A 16,475-nucleotide genomic window follows, 5' to 3' on the forward strand; every position below is an offset into this window, starting at 1 on the left:
TAAGTTTAGGTAAGTACAAAAAGTAATATTTTTAAAGTTCTTCTATGCTCTCACAACTTGAGGTACAGATAGTCTACCTCTGACCCATACCTTGATCCCATCTTCTTCCCCTTTCCCCAGTCAATTAAATTTGGGAACACCACATTGAGACATTAATAATGACACTAGGTTTACACAAATAATTTGCACGTAAACATGATTACCTCAGAATTTAAAATTTCTGAACAATATTAATCTTGCCACCTGGTCTTCTATTATTTTTCAGCCAAAGAAAAGAAAAGAGGAAGGATAAGGCTGAATCACCAATTACATTGCAGTCATTTCATCGTTAATAGCCCAATGGACACACACAATAAAGTGATTCTAACAAAGAGAAGGTACATTATTTTCAGCATACTCCATTTTAAAAGACAGAAAAATAGGCAATGTAGTTTATAAATGTTTTTAGCAAAATGGTAAAACTAATAGTTTGTAATTTTGGTGTCAAATTAGTAACTATCAATAATTCAGTCATTCAATAAATATTTTAGTGCTCTCTTGTGCCAGACATAATCCATAATTCAAAGATAAATAAACTTTGGTTCCTACCCTCAAGAAGTTGATAATTGAGTAAAAATAATCAGAAACTCATAATGCTATTCAAGATGGAAATTAATAAAAATAAAATAAACAGGAGAAATACAAATATATTGCTACAGTAATTCAGAAAAGAAATTGGTTATATAGGAAACAATTGATTATTTTGTAACCAAACTGCCAAATCCAAAGGATGTTGTTTAAGCATTACCATATTCTCCCCAGAATGTTTCACTGTCTTCATTTGTCTTCCAGGAATTTCCTGAATTCCATATTTTCTTGAATTTCCCCCACTCTGCCCGCCACCCGCCACCTCTGAATTTCCCCCCTCCACCCCACCCCCCCCACCCCATGTGCTGAGTAATTCTTCTCAATTCCCTTTGTGGACCTTCTTTCTCTGTATACAAGTCAGATGTTGGCCTTCTCCCACGGTCTCTCCTGTCCAACTCCCTAGGGTGACCTGACCCACTGCCATGATCTCCCCAACATTTCACTTACCAAAGGCCTCCAAGTTTGTATTTCTACTTTAGATTTTAATGCTGGGGTCCTGATCTATATATGCATCTCTCTAAAAGAAATTATGGGGCTATGGTATTCATAAATGGAAAATTGGACTCATTATCTTGTTTCTCAAATCTGTTTTAGCACTAACTTCCATTCTGCTAGTACAGCATTCAGTCTAGTCACCAGTCACAAACCTGGGAGCCATTCTGTCCTTTTACCACTTTTTCACCTACCATGTCCAATACACTATAAACCTAATCTGTTTTGTCACCGAAGTAGTCCCCAAATTCACCCAGTCCCATCCCTTATTCTAATGCCCTAAAATAGCTCTTTATCATTCTTGTCTGAACAATTGCAATAACTTCCAATTTCTTTTTTTTTTTTTTTTTTTGGTGTTTTAACTAAGCCTATATACCATTTCTTAGTGATTTTTCTGAAATACACATCCGATCACATCTTCTGGTTAAATCCCGTGAGTAACCCCCAATATCACTTACAGAATAAAGTCCATGGGTTCCCAAAACCACATAGAGGATCAGGACAAAGCTCTGTATGTATCAAGATGTACAAGATCAAGCCTCTGGCTTCCCTGCTGGAATGAGCACATCTTCACACATCCAAATTCCATCTCCTTGATGCTTCCAGGAGTCATGCTGCCCATCACCCTGTTATCTCTCTTTTCCTTTGCTATTTCTTCTGCCCCTACCTCCCTCACCTACTGTCCATCCGGCTAATTTCAAGACTCAGCCAGGTAACCACAATCTATAATATACATTTCCCTGACCCTTGCCACTCCCTCTGGCAGAGTTAGGCACTTCATGCCTTGAACATACTTGTACAACTGACCAAATCGAACTCTATTACAACACCTGCCACAGGGCTATGATTATTTTTTTCCTGTGCCATTCCCTAGGGGCTAGCACATGGTAGGAAATTAAGCAACATGCTTTTCATAAACACATATCCATTTTACAAGCCTCACATAGCTCTTCACCTAACAGTTCTCCGAAGCAGGCAAACTGCAAAATTAACCTTTCACCTGAATAAAAGCTACAAAGAATTCTACAGAAACGCTGATTTCCTGCAGCTAGAATAGGAAACTAGCTCATTGTTATGCCAAATAACTTGTGTTCCCTTTCATGATCTTTAGTAATCTTTACAATTTTCATCATATTTTCATTTTCTCTTACATGTCAAGCTCAGTTGCTGTAACACTACAACTGTGAACACCACTATTCTGCTTTGCAAGATTAAAAATGGACACATTTTGCTTTACGTGAAGTCAATTTCATTCGGACTCCTTGGCATTAAAAAAAAAACCACCTGTTTTGCATGCACAAAATGTCGCGATTCAACTTTTACTATACCACCCACTTTCTCTCTTTCTAATATATTCCTTAAGCTTTTACTGAGTATGCACTGATTAACAGTTCTTTTAGAGAAGAGCGTGAGCTCCTACATTTTTCAATTCGATGAGTAATGGATCTTTGGGACTGGGCACATAAAATAAGCTTCAAGACAGATTTGGCAAGAGAGAAAATCTGCAGGACCGGTTGCTGAGCTGCGTTGTGCGATGTACCCGGCTCTTCCCTAGGGTTGGAGGAGGGGAAGTCCTTCGGTTTGGCCTATCACTTACCTGACTGGGTGTCTGTATTGGGAAAGTTTTCCAAAAGCTTCAGTCATTCCGGGGCCATTGGGCATCTAGGGACGTAAGGAGAGGAATCACAGTTATCACTCACCTTCTAGAAACTGGAAACGAACGTGACCGAGTCTTCCTCGCGCCCGCAGAGAAAGGTGACCCCAGAGCTCTCAGCAGCCTCGTTCTCAGTACGATCCGTGCGTCGGAGTTGCTCTGGAGGACACACGCGCCGTATCAACACCGACAGGGCCACCGGCAGGCGAGATCTTAAGCGAGGGGCAGGCCGGGCGCGTGGCCTCCTTTGGGCCAGGTGATCTCAGCCTTGGTGGATCAACTGCACCCCTCCGAGGCGCTACCCGCCACGCGCCGCTCACTCACCGCCTCCGCGGCATGATGCGGGGTCTCCTCCTCCTCCTTCTCTTCCTCCTCCTCCTCCTCCTGTTCGCCTCGGGCGTCAACCCACGGTCTCCAGAAGCCTCCGGATCTGCGGGGTAGGGAGCAAAGGCGTGCAGAGGAGACCTGAGCCCAAACCCGTCAGAACCGATCGCAGCCAGGCGAAGGCTCGGGGATTGTGGGGGGCGGAGTGCGAAGGGGAGGAGCTGGGTAGCGCGGTAGGGTAGGATAAGGTAGGGAGGCGCAGGGCCACGGCGAAGCTCGGTACCCGGAGTCCGCGCCCGCGCTCGGGAACTGGCCACCGGGGGCAGCGGGCAGGAGGCGGTGGCAGTGCGCACACTCGCGGTCTCCGCTCTCCGAGCGCACTGCGGTCTCCATGGTGCAGCGAGGCGCGGCGGACCGCGGTTGCCAGCTCTCCCGCAAATCTTGCCCCTTCCACCCACCAGGCCCGAACCCCGAGCTTATATAGCCCCCGCGGCTTGCTGCATATTGAGAGGTTCGCTTCCTCTCCGCCCCTCTCTGCCTTGCTAGCCGCATAAACAAAAAGGCTGCGCGTGAAGGCGCAGTGGGCTGAACCTGGGTGTGAACGCGTGCAATTCCCAAATGGCCCGGGAAGGAGTTTGTCGAGCGAGTGTTAATCGCTCTTCACACATGGCTGCAGGGAAAAACAACATTCACCCGAGCAGCCAATTTCCAAGTGAAGAGGTTAGGAGGGGATAAAATTAAGCGATTCTACACGTTTTGTGTATTTCTACAAAAAGGCAAAGTGGCTGGTAATTGCTTGACTAGCCTAGTCTCACGGCTTTTTTGGACTTTGGCAAATGAAACTGGTTCTGTACCCCTTACTTTAAAAGCTGGGATACGAGTAAATTAAAAGGAATAGCCTTAACTCTTTCTCCTTCTGGCACAATACAAGATGGGTGAATGAACGAACTAATGAAAGGAATACCGCGGTTTTGCTTTTTTTAATACATGTATTAGTCTAGGTTCATACCTCTGCCTATTATTATTTGAAGATAATAAAAAAGTCACACGAGATGAATTATATAACCTTGACCGTTCCAGTGAAGAGAGCCAGAGACTGGAGTCATATGATTTATTATATTACCTTCTCATACCTTTGTGATTTTCCCCAACATTTTATCAGTGTCCCTTGAAGATAAGTCTTGAGTTTCAGCTATACAATTCTGTCACTACTTGGCATTTTATCACCCAGTGATTATTAAAATTACTTTGTGGAGTTGGGTACGTGTGGAATGATAACGAAATCATAAAAAGTTGTGTTGTGTGACAAGTTAGTCAACCTCTTTGTGCTGTTTCTCTTATTTCAGCTAACCCTCACTCACTACAGAGGTCCACTGACCTTGTTAAAAAAAAAAAAGCATTATGCTTCAAAGGAACAATTTATAAATACCATAAACAATTTATAAATACCATATTCTTTTCAAAGATGTTTTAAATAAAGGAGCTGACTTCATCTTAAAAGTTGTAGATAAAGACCTTAAATGTAAACTATAATGTCTCTTCTATTCATTCAGTTACTGCATAGCAAAATAACCCCTTTAATTAATACCTAAGGGCCTATAATGATCTATTTGTCAGGAAGGTGAAATATAGTTTGCTTCAGATAAGCTACAATGCTTAACACATAGTAAGCTCTCAACAACTTTTAAGCTATTTAAAAAATATATAAGCCCTTAACAGATGTTAAGTTATCTGGTCAAATGGCTTATCATTTCAGTTCTGTAAACATCTCTTGGGGTATGTGTAATATGCTAAGTACTGTACTTTCCAGATATAATGGTGAATAAGATATTTCCCCCTATCCACAAGAAGATTATGGTCATTACTATCTATAGCCATCACGATGGCCACATAGGCAAATGTTTGTTGTTGTTGTTGTTGTTTTTAAGTGGCATATTCAATAACAAAAGCACATTTTATGCAGAGAAGTGGCATGAGAGAAGCATGTCTCCCTTCAACAATCCGAACCTTCCAAATTAAACAAAAAAATTAGATTTAGAAGGATCAAATAGGAAAGAAATATAGTAGTGTGTGTGTGTGTGTGTGTGTGTGTGTGTGTGTGTGTGTGTGTGTGTGTGTGTGTGTGGTGCTGGAGTGGGGAAGAAAGAACAGTGCTTAGAGTGTGTGTGTGTGCGTGCTGTGTGTGTGGTGCTGGAGTGGGAAGAGAAGGAACAGTGCCTAGAGTTAGTAGACTGGAGATAGGAGAGAAAGACTACTATGACAAATAATATACCACTGCAATTCTGCAAGCAATGGTAAAAAGTTTTAAGCAGGAGAATGGAATGGTTACATTTTATAAAAATCACTCTGGCAGCCATATGGAAGATGTTTTAGGGAAGGCTGATAGTGGAGGCAAGATCATTTACAAAGTTCAGGCAACAGAATGAAAAGATGTATACTAAGGATACGAATGAAAGAATATATTTGAGGGATACTTAGGGAGTAGAATCTACAGAACTAACCATATCATAAAATGTGGGTAGACATGACAGTGGCGTTTAGATATGCTCCCAGGTTTCGAGCCTGGTTAAGTGGGTAGATGGTGATGGCTCAAACAAAGACACAGAAAACAGGGAATGTAGAAGGAAGGACAGGTGAGATTTTTTGTTGTTGTTTTATTCTATTAACAGTGTGAAGGGAAAAAATTAATAACTTTGGGATCTTGAATCAGTCAAGTCAGGCTGGGCTATGTGGCAATAATGAATAACTCTAAAATCTCACAGTCTTAAAATAATAGAGGTTTATTTTTCACTCATGCTATATGTCCATTTTTAGTTGGTGGGAGATCTGCTCCACATCATCTTCACATAAGGATACAAGCTGATGGAGCCTCTTTCCTCTGAAATGTTTCCAGTTGTCATAACAGGAGAAAGGGAATAAAATTATGTGTGCCAGTTTTTAAAGGCTTCTACCTAGAAGGTGACACACAGCATTTCCAATGTTTCATTGGCTAAAATGAGTAACATGACACACCTAATTTCAAAGGAGCAAGGAAGTACAATTCTACCATATATTCAGAAAGAAGAGAAACAGAAATAAACAGCAGATACAAGTACCATAACCTGCCCTTATGGTTACCAAAAATTCAGTTAACTTTCCTTCTTACACATAAAATACAATCATCCCAAAGAAAGGAACCCAGACAAGACCTAGTAGATTTCAGAGGGCTTACTTAGCAACACAAAAGTGGAGAAGATATCTAGGGGACAGCAAGAGATATGAGATCTGGAGTTCAGTAGACTTTAGGGCTAAAGACTTAAATATGGGAGTCACTAAAACAATAGGAATTGATTGGTTTCCCAGAGAAGTTTGTAGCTTGGGAACAGGACCAAGGACAGAGCTCTGAAGAGCAATATTTGATTGTAAACTGAGTATACAAAAATAAATAAAACAAACAAACAAACAAACAAACCAAGATTTGCTGTAAAGAAATGGTGAAGGTGGTAGAAGGTGTATTTGTGGTGGAAAGAGCAAGTGTGGTGGAAACACAGGATGGAAGAATTCCTACAAGGAAAGAAAGGTCCAAGGCATTAAGTGCCAAGGGATCAAACAAGATAAGGACATATGCTAATTAAACTTGACTATTAAAGAGTTTATGTGACTTTCAAACAACATCTTGAGTGTATGGGAACAGAAGTCTTTTCACAGTAAGTTGGAATGTAGTGGTGAAGTAATAAAAACAATGAAATGAGGCTACCCTTTTGAGAAGAAAAAAGAGAGAAGGGGAATGCTGGGTAAGTAGAGGGGTTTTGTTTTTAGAGTATAAGAGAGAGGATAAGATGAAGAGAAGAGGCAGGAGAAAAGAGGTCTACAGAGAGAGGGGACTGGATGATGGCTTATGGTCTCCTAGGAGGAAGGAAGAAATGAGGTCAGTAGCCCTGGGGAAGGTTCTCATGCAGTTGGAGAATGTGCATCTGTGATGACAGTAATCCATGTCTGGGAACACTGGAAAAACAAATTTAATCAAGGTGACTAGATCTGGTGTGGAGGAGGGGTGTAATGTGATAATGAGACGTGAGTCTGAGAGAACATCTATTGTTTTAAAATTGTGGGAGAAAAAGAATGCATTACTAGAAAGTAAAAAGGGAGAACCGATTAATAAATGTACCAAATTAAGGTAAACCGAGAAATAGAAATACATATTATTAGAACTAGAAAATCTTAAATCTTCCATTGATAAATTTATTATATTTATGCCACTCATTTATACAGATTTTGAAGTTGATTTCCAGTGTGGGCAGGCCAATATAACTTATTCAAGTTACATTTTAAATTTATTTTAGAATTCTATGTGAGTCTCACTAGTGCATTGAAAATATTTGCTTTTTAAAATTGAGATAAAATTGAAATATAACATTATATTAGTTTCAGGTATATAACATAATGGTTTGATATTTGTATATATTGCAAAATGATCATCACAATAAGTCTGATTAACATCCATGACCACGCATAGTTACAAATTTCTTTTTCTTGTGATGAGAACTTTAAAATCGAATCTTAGTAACTTTCAAATATGTATTACAGTATTAGTAACTATAGTCACCAGGTGTACCTTACATCCCCAGGACTTACTTTATAACTGGAAATTTGTAACTTTTGACCACCTTCAGCTATTTTGCTCATCCCTACCTCTGCCTCTTTCTGGCAACCACAAAAATGTTCTCCATATCTATGAGTTTGGGTTTTTTGTTTGTTTGTTTGTTTGTTTGTTTTTAGATTTCACGTATAGATATTTTTCTTTCTCTGTCTCATTTCTTTCACTTGGCATAATGCCCTCAAAGTCTGTTTGTCACAAATGGCAGGATTTCCTTCTCTTTTATGGCTGAATTGTGTGTGTGTGTGTGTGTGTGATCACATCTTCTTTATCCATTCATCATCCATTGATTGATTCTTAGGTTGGTTCCATGTGTTTACTATTGTAAATAATGCTGCAATGAACATGGGAGTGCAGATATCTCTTCGATATCCTGATTTCATTTCCTTTGGAAGAATACCCAGAAATGAAATTTCTAGATCATGTGGTAGTTCCATTTTTTGAGGAACCTCCATACTGTTTTCTATAGTGGCTGCACCAATGTACCTTCCCACCAACAGTGCCAAGTGTTCCCTTTTCCCCACATCTTCACCAACACTTGTTATTTCTTGTCTTTTTGATAATAGCCATTCTATCACCTCAAGACAATATCTTATGGAGGTTTTGATTTGCATTTCCCTATTGATTAATGATGTTCAGCAGCATTTCATATACCTGTTAGCCATCTGTATGTCTTCTTTGGAAAAATTTCCATTCAGATCCTCTGCCCACTTTTAAATATAATTGGTTTTTTTTTTTTTCGAGTGGGTTGCTATTTAGTAGTATTATTTCTTTCTGTATTTGGATCTTAACCCCTTCCCCTTTTCAGATATATGATTTGCAAATATATTCTCCCATTTGGTAGGCTGTCTTTTTATTTCGTTGATGATTTCCTTGACTGTGCAGAAGCTTTTTAGTTTGATGTAGTTCTACTTGTTTATTTTTGTTTTTCTTGCCTTTGCTTTTGGTGTCAATGCTAAAACATCATCACCAAGACAATGTCAAGTTGCTTACAGCCTATGTTTTCTTCTAGGAGTTTCGTGGTTTCAGACCTTATATTAAAGTCTTTAATCCATTCTGAGTTGATTTTTATGAGTAGTGTAAGATAATGATCCGGTTTCATTCTTTTGCATGTGGCTGTCCAGTTTTCCCAGCACTATTTATTGAAGAGACTGTCCTTTCCACCTGGTATATTCTTGGCTCTTTTGTTATAAATTAATTGACCATATATACATAGGTTTAATTCTGGGCTTTCTATTCTGTTCTAATGATCTATGTATCTGTTTTTTATGCCAATACCATACTGTTTTGATTACTATGTTTTTGTAAAATAGGTTGAAATCAGGGAGCATGCTGTATTCAGCTTTCTTCTTCTTTCTCAAGATTATTTTGGCTACTTGGGGTCTTTTGTGGTTACATACAAATTCTATTTCTTTGAAAAATGTCATGGAATTTTAATGGCATTGCATTGAATCTACAGATTGCTTTAGGTCATATGGGTATTTTAGCAATATTAATTCTTTCAATCCACGAGCACAGGATATCTTTCCATTTATTTGTGTTTCCTTCAAATTATTTCATCAACATCTTATAGTTTTCAGTTTTATATATCTTTCACCTCCTAGATTAAATTTATTCATAGGTATTTTATTCTTTTTGATGCAATTTTAAATGGGACTATTTTCTTAATTTCTCTTTCTGATGATCACTATTAGTGTACAGAAATGCAGCTTATTTTTTACATTGATTTTGGAACCTGCAACTTTATTGAATTTGTTTATTAGTTCTAATGCTTTTTTGGTGGTATCTTTAGGGTTTTCTACATATAATATCATCTGCAAATAGAGACAGTTTATTTTTTCTTTCCTAATCTGTACACCTTTTATTTCTTTTTGGAACTAATTGCTCTAGCTAGGACTTCCAATACTGCATTAAATAAAACTAGTGAGAGTGGGCAATCTTGTGTTGTTCCTAATCTTAAAATAAAAGCTTTAAGCTTTTCACTATTGAATATTATGTTAACTGTGGGTTTGTCATATACGGCCTTTATTTTGTTGAGGTATGTTCCTTCTATACCAACTTTATTGATAATTTTTATCATAAATGGATGTTGAATTTCATCAAATGCTTTTTATGCATTTATTGATATGATCATATTATTTTTATTCTTTATTCTGTTCATATGATGTATCACTTGGCAGATATTTAAGCTTCTTTGCATCCCTAGAATAAATCTCACGTGTTCATGGTATGATCTTTTTAATGTATTGTCAAATTTGGTTTACTAAAATTTTGTTGAAGAATTTTGCATCTATGTTCATCAGACATATTGATCTATAATTTTCATTTTTCTGTAGTATCCTTGTCAGGTTTTGGCATCATGATAATAGTGGCCTCATAAAATGAGTTTGGAAATATACTCTCCTCTTTTACTTTTTTGGAACGGTTTGAGATGAACTGGTATTAATTTGTCTTTAAATGTTCGAGAGAATTCACTAATGAAGCCATCTCGGTCCTGGACTTTAGTTTGGTGGGTTTTTTGATTACCGATTTAATCTTCTTACTAGTATTCAGTGTGTTCAGATTTTCTATTTCTTCATAATTTCGTCTTGGTAGGTTATATTATTCTAGATTTTTATCCATTTCTATAATACATGCTTTACATCAGGGGTTCCCAACCCCTGGGCCACAGAGCAGTACTGGTCCATGGCCTGTTAGGAACCAGGCCGAACAGCAGGAAGTGAACAGTGGGCAAGTGAGCGAAGCTTCATCTGTATTTGCAGCCACTCCCCAGCACTAGCATCGCCACCTCAGCTCTACCTCAGATCATCAGGCATTAGATTCTCATAGGAGCACTGGTCGCTGGTGCCAAAAAGGCTGAGAACAGCTACCTTATATAACATATCAACATGCTTTTCATAACACATCAATGAGGTACATAGATCTGCATAATTTTTTAGGATTAAAAATGTTAACTTCATTTAAGAAAAACTTCATTTGATTTATTCAACAAGTACTCCTTGAACACCTACTATGTGCCAGGTGCTATTCTAGAAGCATGGTATGCATCAGTGAACAGAACTGAAAAAAACTCTCTACCTTCATGGAGTAGACATTCTAACAGACATATAAGCCATCAACTTTTATATTTTACTAAAAGAAAGATTCTAAATTCACCTTACACATGGTGTATGTGTACGTAACATGCTTCTTTTTTTAATCTTTGGACTTCAGCATGACTATTAGATGAGAGAAAGGAAGTGTACCTTGGAGAAGGGATGCTAGGTAATGGTCTCTGAGGAGGAAGAATGGAAGAGCTCAAGACCACATAAAAGCAATAAATATAAGCTTCTCTATTATCCAGAAAATATTAACCAATGAAAAGAAAAATTAGAGCTTGAACTAGGTTTCTATTTTGAACGTGACCTGATGTTACCCTGCTCTTTTCGATAGACGGGATCTCAGTTAGGGTATGACTTATTCTCCATTTAGGTGAGAAACAGAAGTGCTAAGGAATGAGGAGAATATAATGACTCACAGCTTCTATGACTACCATGTGCCTTCTAAATAATGCCAGTTTTGCTTGTACTAAAGCAGGGCCTGTCTCAGTTTATACATATCGCCTTTTAGCCATGATTTTATGAAAATGTTTAAGAAAAACTGTAATATGTGCCTAATTAGTTAGACTCCTTTTTAAAAGATTGTACATAGAAAATGTGCTCCTTTCTAGGAAAATTATTCATTTTTGTCCGAATGCCAACAGAGTCAAATTAACATTTTTAGTATTTATTTCGATTATGTGATTATGTTTTTATTCAGACAAGTTGTGAAAAATCCAATTCAAAAACCCTAAACATAATATGTATGAAGGATCTTTTTGGCATGATAGGAATATTCTAAAATTGCATTATAACAATGGTTGCATAACTCTACAATTTACTAAATTTCATTACCTTGTGCAGTTAAAATGGGTAAATTTTCTGATGTACAAAGTACAGCTCAAAATGAAACTTTGAATATGATATTAAATGATTGATTTTTAATCATACTCAGTCTGGACTTGAAGAACTACACACCACAATCGGAATCAAGCCTATGTTAAATGTTTCTGATTTGTAGGTTTTTAAAAACAGGCATCTCTGGTAGAAAAAGTGATTGTTATGTCTGTTGTAACTTTAGAATTTGTTTTAAGGCATATGTTATATTTATACTGGTCTCAGGGCAGTTCTAGGCAGTTTCACTGCAGAGTAGTCTCCCCAAGGTTCCATGTGGATATTCAGATTTGTGGTGATCAGAACAGGTTGTTCAGAAAAGGTTGTATTGTGTCCACAATTGGACCTAGGCCTCCAAACTACTAAAAGCAGTGACAAACTCTCAGGTCTTTGTCACTGAGGTCTCCACTATTGCTGATTTGCCAGAACCCAGGAGCTCACACTGAGGCAATTATAAAAGAAGCATTTGCATCACTCTAACTGGAGATTGAACTACACAGCAAGCAAGTGTACTCAAGTGATTAGACATTTTATTGTTTATTATTAGAAAGTTAAAAACATGAATGTGTTCTAAACTTATTAGTGAGCTAGAATACTCTCCCTCACCCCACTTATAATTGGGGGGGAATTTCTGTGGTCAACATTTTAAGCCAAAAAAAATTTCATTTGAGATAGTTGACTTAACAGAAGTCTTTTCTCAGTTCGAGGATCAGATTCTCATTGAAAGATGGCATTTCCAAGCTTCAGGCATTTGAGAATCTTCCCAGGTTTAAGATAAAGATAACAGTTGTCGTAAAAACTGACTTAGAACTGAACAGAGCTAGCATGTGTTGTTTTAAACCAAAAAGGTGCTCACAGATGGCTTAGAGAGAGATTTAGCAAGTCTGTGCTAATCACACTCATACATGGGAATATCTCCATTGAAAACAGCCAGATTTTGCTGTACTCCTCAAGAAACTTTCTTACTTGGTTAATAACAACAATAATATATATTTAATTATCTAAAATATTCTATGCTTTATATTATAGTTGCAGTTGTATATATATTATTAAGCCCACAATAAGAGTTCCTGAGACGTTATTCCAATTCAACATATGTTAAAGATACAAAATATTTGTAGAAGTTTAGATTTGGAGAAATACACTATTGTTGTGTTCTTGATGGTTTCACATCCAGACATTTCTAAACTTCTATATTTTACCATGTTTTACCATATCTGACATCTTATGTTAAATGTCCATTAACTATACTATTTTAATACTGTGTTATTAAAAATCAATGGTAAAAATATGATAAACACCAAAATTTAGTTTTAAAATTTGCTTTCAGAAGGTAGCATAAAATAGATGATTCAGAAAACCAGATTCCATTAAATACCTATTGATCAGCCTCTAGATATCAGGCAACTATATTAAGCTTTGCACATGCAGTATAGGATAAGATCAGCATGTTTTCCATCTCTCATAGTGCTTATATTCTAGTTGGGAAACAGAAAATAAACCAATGCATAAAGGAAATAATTACAGATTTACAAGAGTGCTATAGACAGACTTAGAAGAGTGATTTAATACAAAGTAATCAGGGGAGGCCTCTTTTAAACAAGGTGATCAGGGAAAGCCTGTGAAGAGATGACACTTATGCTGAGACATGAGGGAAGAATGGCAGAGGGCCATTTCTTAAATGATTTATAAATGGTTCCTGCTATAGCCAGACCATACAAAATCATAGCAGAATATATGTACCTTCCCTGATTGGTTCATACTATTAGGGGGAGATTAAACAGCTGGTGTGTGGGTTGTTCCAGAGGGAGAAGGACATATTGAATAGTATTTTTCTGTATTTGTTTCTGACTTTTACTAATTACCTAGATTAGAGAATTTCTTATACTATAGAATGAAATTTATGTTCTTTAAATACGTAAATGACCCCCAAGTTTAATGGGGAGCCAAATTTTAACTGAAAGTATTAAGTTTAAATGGTATGACACTATCATATGTCAACAATGACTTGTACATGATAAGTAAGAAAACAAAAATGTAGTCTTATGAGGATAAATAGAATTGCCTTGTTATTACTGAATGAAATATATATGGATTACAGAAGACAAAAAGTTGAGAAAGAGCTTATCAATGAAGATTTAAGAAAATGAGACTGTATATCTTTAATATTGCTAGGCATTCATTGGACTCTAGGTAACTGCTGATTAGTTGACAAAAAGAAAGCAGGTAAGTATTATTTTTACAAGATTTCTCTGAATTTTATCCATTATCCAAGAATAGTCTTGGTTGCTATGATGAGACATTTCAGTTGTCACAATTGTCAAGAACTTATTGTTTGCTTGCCCCATAGCTATTCTCCACTTTTACCCATTCTTGCCAAAAAAAAAAAAAAAAAAAAAAGCCCCAACCATCTATGTAAACATCCAACGTCTGGGCTTATTCTTATATGAGAATATGAATTTTTTTATTTTAATTTTTGCCTCTTTTAGGTGAGTTTTATTATTTGCAGCTATATATATCTTCATTCAGTGACTGGTTCTATTCTCAGGTAGTATTCAGTAGACATACTCTTTTGTAATCCAAATGAGCCGTTGATTTGATATTTCAACATAGATCAGACTACTCTTTGCAACAATAAGATGAGTTTACACAATGCTATGTTCTTTGTGTAAATGAATACAAATTGTTATCATTGTATTATTAATCTTTAAAAATCTTCATTGTAAAGAAAATGCTATTTAGTAGTTCTCTCCTTGAAAACTGAAACTTATCAAGCAGGTGTTATCTAAGACAATGGTTCACAAACATTTTAGTCTCAGGACCTCTTTAATTTCTTGAAAATTATTGAGGATAATTATTTTGAAATAAAACATTAAAATAAAAATTATTAAGGGCCCCCAAAACCTTTGATTTATGTGGATTACACTTATCAATATTTATTGTATTAAAAAACTAAAACCGAGAAAAATTTAAATTATATATACTCATGAATTCCTTTAAAATAACAATTACCCATTACATATTAACATACGGTATGTGTTTATATAAAAAATAACTATATTTTTCCAGAACTAATTTTTTTTTGCAAATCTCTTTAATTTCTGATTTAATAGAAGAGGATTGCATTCTCATGTCTGTTCTGCATTCAGTCTGTTGCAATATTTTGTCTTGGTTGAAGTGCATGGAGAAAATCCAGTCTCAAACAGATTTGTTTGGGGGAAGAAGGCATTTTGTAAACCCCTTTCCTCCATTCTAGAGATTCCCTAAGAGTCCTGCATACAAGGAACCACTGATCTAAGATAACTTAGTTAGAATACATTGACAAGACTAAAAAGCCATGTTGTTTTGCTTTTTGTCATCAGATAGTCACAAGCAAACAGTGGCAGATTAGAACCTTCAGGCTTACTCCTCTATTTCTTCAGGAAACTTTCACTCTCCGTAATCATAACACAATGTAGGTGACTCATTCTATTAAACCATCAAATCTTTCTTATTTTAAATGTTACTGAAAGCAAATTCAGGAGAAGACTGAAATGAGAAGATGTGAGCTCAGAATTAATTGCAAAATGCTATATCCAATAGTGATTAGTGTTCTTAAGTAAAATTCTGGGATGCGCATCCTGGGGACATATGTATGCTTCCTGCCTGCCCCTTGAAGTCAGGTGCAGCCTGACTTCTTTAGCCAGTGATTTATGAGTGGAAGTGATATGTCTCATTTCTAAATGGAAGCTTTAAGAACCAATGGGCAGTTTGTCACATTCCCTTCCCCGTTGTCTGAATGGAGGAGATTTCTTCAGTCTGAATAACAACGATACGGAACAGGGTGCTCTGCTGACCAGCAGTAAACCTTTCTTATTTTGAAGTTGTTTGTTCCTGTGGCATAATTCAGCCTGTACCGCCTGATTTACTTTACTTTATGATCCATTAATGTAGATTGTAATTATAGAAGCAAATCAAAAAGTTATGAATTATAAAATTCTCAGTATAATCATAAATTCTCTCTGTAATTTTAACAAGCTGGAAGACTAGAAGATTGTATTGCTTTTGATTAAATGTTTACAGAGAACTAAATATATTTAATGTGACCTTTGAAGTAAATCGTAATAATCAAAACAATACCAAATTGAATTTCTAATGTTGTTATAGGCAAACTTTTAGAGTTGTTTCTATAAAAATATTAGCCTAAAAATATTCATTGACTGAAACTATGTCAAGATTCTGCTAGGCTCTTAAAAGATACATTGATGGGATACACCCTCAGGGAGTAAACCATGTCCCAAAAAACTAATAGAAATTATAAGTCTAGGTCAGATCTTAGCCCCTTATTTAAAAAAAAATACCATTTGTTTTATGATACATAATAGAAACTCAAATTAGCCATGACCTAAACAAAATGGAAGTTTATTTTTCCCTTACATAAAATAGTCTAGCAGGTAGACATTCCAGGGTTCATATGACAGTTCTTTTTAATCAAGGACCCACACAGTTTTGTTCCACTATCCTTAGGTTATGGAGCTTTCCTTTGTTGCCCAAGGCAGCTGCTAGAAATCCAGGCTACTGGATCAAAGCTTCTCTCCAGGTAATATTATAGGAGAAGAGACAAAGAAGAGGGTAAAAGGGCCTGTGACTGGTAACTTTTAAGGAAGTGTCTTAGAAGTTGCCATACAACTTTTCTTTTTAGTCTCTTGAGTCAGAATTTAGCTACACAGCCACATCTAGCTGCCAGGAAAGCAGGAAATATAGCTTTTATTGTGAGCAACCCTCTCTCTAT

Source organism: Pteropus medius, unplaced genomic scaffold, assembly GCF_902729225.1.
Source record: "Pteropus medius unplaced genomic scaffold, Ma_sr-lr_union100, whole genome shotgun sequence".
Classification (NCBI taxonomy): domain Eukaryota; kingdom Metazoa; phylum Chordata; class Mammalia; order Chiroptera; family Pteropodidae; genus Pteropus; species Pteropus medius.